Here is a 3,373-nt window from a genome sequence, read left to right on the forward strand (position 1 = left end):
TTTCTCCTGTTCCATCAGGGACTCTCTGTTGTGTTCCCTGTCAGGGTTGTCATTGGTGGTAGCCAGGCACCATCTAGTTCTTCTGGTCTCAGGCTGATGAAGTCTCTGGTTTACGTTGCCCTGTCTGTCTCTTGGGCTAATACTTTCCTTGTGCCTTTGATGATCTTCATTCTCCTTTACTCCAGGTGGCTGGGACAAATTGATGCATTTTAGATGGCCGCTTGCAAGCTTTTAAGACCCCAGACACCACTCACCAAAGTAGGATGCAGAATAGTTTCTCAATAAACTTTGTTATGCCAATTGACCTAGATGTCCCCTGAAAGCATGGTCCCCAGACTCCTACCCCTGCTACTATGTCCCTCAAAGTGTTTGATTGTATTCAGGAAACTTCTTAGCTTTTGTTTAGTCCAGTTGTGCTGACTTGCCCTGCAGTGTGGCTCACACTTTCTTGTTTTAAAATATTGCTTCACTTTCATTTGCTTTGTATGTTGCTGGCAAGAATTCTAATGTCAAGCTAATGTTCTGTCCTTTTTAAACAGCTTGATCTTTAGCTTTGAGAGCTAAAGGATTTTTTCCTTTAACATTAAAGTTTGATCATTGTACGAGGATATGTCTCAGAGGTGGCTATTGTGGTTCAATATTTCCAGGTACACTGTGGACCCTCTGATACATATATTTAGTTCTTTTATTTCAAAAAGATTTCTTTGGATTATAGTTTTAAATATTAGTGCTGTTCATTTTTTTTTTTTTTCATTTTTCAGGGACTTCAATTATATGTCCATTGGATCTTCACTGCTTACCTTCTTTCTCTCTGATCCCCTTCTCTTCTTCTTTATTTCATTTTTATTATTTTGGTTGTATTTATTCCAGTACTTCCTAATAGATTTCCAACCAAACCTTTTCCCTTGTGTACCTTGTAATTTAATATAAATTTTTTTAATGATTTTTAATTTTTTTTTTCCTGAGTTTGGTCAGCTCTTATTTCACATCTTCCTGGTATTTGTCTGTTTTTATTGTGAGTTTATGCATTTAGAATTTGAGATATTTTTCATATCTGAAAATGTCTATTCAAGGATATTTGTGATATTTGATACTGGTTGAGAAGTTGAGTTTTCCTCTTTTTTTTTTTTTCTTTATAGAGAGGTAGTGAGAGTGACTGGACACTTTTCATTAGATGAAGTGTTTTGATTCTCATGCTCTGCTTTCCTCCTATAATAGCTTTATATGTATGCCTTCTGCCATTTTCTGTTCATTTTGAAATACATTATATTTTCCTTGGCAGGCATTAAAAGGTTTTTCTTTTTTTTAAAGGTAGGAGTGAGGAGCTTGGGTGATTTACTAGATTTTGTAGTTGAACAGTACCTTCTTCTCTTGGTATAGTATGGTACTATTTCTTTAATAAATGGTACCTTCTGGGGAAGGGGAATTTTATATGATTCTGTGATTTACTTTTGTTTCTGTAGAGCCTTAATTCTACTACTTGCTCCCTCCTTTCCCTTCACAACCAAACCTTTCAGTTCCAAGTTGCCTCCCCCTCCCTCAGAAATGGTGCTTTCCCAAAACTGCTATTGCAAATTCAGAGCACTTTCACATCCTTTCCTTCAAAGTCCCCATTAGTCAGTAATCTGCTCTGTCAGGTCTCAGACCTATTTTCAGTATTTATTCAACCAGGTTGGGACTCCATATCTCTAGGGGTGATTTTAACTGTGTTCTTCCGTAACTAATCCCCCATCATCCTCTTTTCTTTTTTGTGTAGTTCCTCTCTGATTCTTTGCTCTTACATAGACTCTAGAGCTGTTTCTGCTTGTTTCAGATGTTTATTGTTCTATTTATACGCTAATTAAAGTTTTCATACTCTTTTTCTCCTAGTTATGTTGTAGGTATGTTCTAAGGGTAGTTTTATTTGCACTCCTTAGTGATTTGCATGGTTTTTGTAGGATGCGTGGAGATTTCTAATTTAGACTGCTGCCATTATCCTACGAGAACGAGGAAGTATCTGTGCTTCGATCCCTTTGTCTGTAAGACAAAAATGTATAGAACCTTCCTCCCAGTTGTATTTTCAGGGTTATATGAGATAATGTGTATAGAAGTCCTAGCACAGTGCCTGCCTGTTGCTGTCAAGTTGATTCCGACTCATAGCAACCCCATAGGACAGAGTATAACTGCCCCATAGAGTTTCCAAGTAGCGCCTGTTGGATCTGAACTGCCAGACCTTTTGGTTATCAGCCATAGCTCTTAACCACTATGCCACCAGGGTATCCAGCACAGTGCCTAGCACATATTAAGTGCTCAACTAACTTTAGTATTTATTATTGTTGTTGTTGTTGTTCTGACTCACATTGTGAGTCTTCCTCACATTGGTTGTTGTCACAGGATCATCATGCGTCAAGAATCGCCACGGAGGGAAAATCTGAGTCAGGGCTGAATTATCATCTGTAGAACAATTTCACATTTTTTCACCACGTGAAAGACTGCTTCTAGGTATGGCTGGCATCTGTCCCTCTCCCAACCCCACAGCACTTTCTTATAGAATCAAAGCCTCTTCAAATTTACAGTCCCTAACAGGGACAGATGACCCAGTAAGCAAGGTAAGCACAGGCTTACTTGTGCTTACTTACTAATCTGTAGTGAACAATTTCACTACAAATGATCTGGTAAGCAAGGTAAGCACACCTTGCCTATTGGATAATCCACCCCTGATCTGAGTTTTAGTTCTAGATTCTCTCTAGATAACATATGTACTATCTCTCTTTTCCTTCCCAATTTATTTGAGTTTCACAGGCAGTCATTTTTACAATTTCTAGAAATATTAAAAAAAAAATTCTGATATTTTTTCACTGAAGATAATTGCTTCTTCAAAGTCAGTTAATCATAAAAGCAGATGGCGCGGTAATGGGCACAAATGCCTGGTGGGTTCCAGCAGGAGGGCTGGGATAGTGACTCTGCCTCTCACTCAGCCTCAGCTGCCTGCATGGTTGCTGTACCATTTGGTCTTTTATAAGATGCACTTTTCCTAACTGTGCTGCTTCTCCTTTCTTCCACTCTTCCCTTTTCCTCTTCTTTTCCTGACTCTTCACCCCTTTTTTGTTCTCTTTTTTTCTTTACCCTCTGCCCTCTCTTGCAACCTAGACCACAAATAGGTTTTCTCTACAATGTGTCACTTGAACTGAGAGCTTCCATTTAGAACTCCCATATGAGAGTTAACATATGCCTCCTCATTCAGCTTCTACTTCTTTTTCCAGCTGCCCTTACTAAACCAGAGTTGCCTCAGATATAGACTATGTAAAAGGTAATGCAGTCTGGCTAAACAACACACTTGGGATGGGGCACTAGGAAAAAGTTCCTCTTTGGACTCCAGGCCTTTAATGAACAA

This window comes from Trichechus manatus, unplaced genomic scaffold, assembly GCF_000243295.1.
Source record: "Trichechus manatus latirostris isolate Lorelei unplaced genomic scaffold, TriManLat1.0 scaffold00090, whole genome shotgun sequence".
Taxonomy (NCBI): Eukaryota; Metazoa; Chordata; class Mammalia; order Sirenia; family Trichechidae; genus Trichechus; species Trichechus manatus.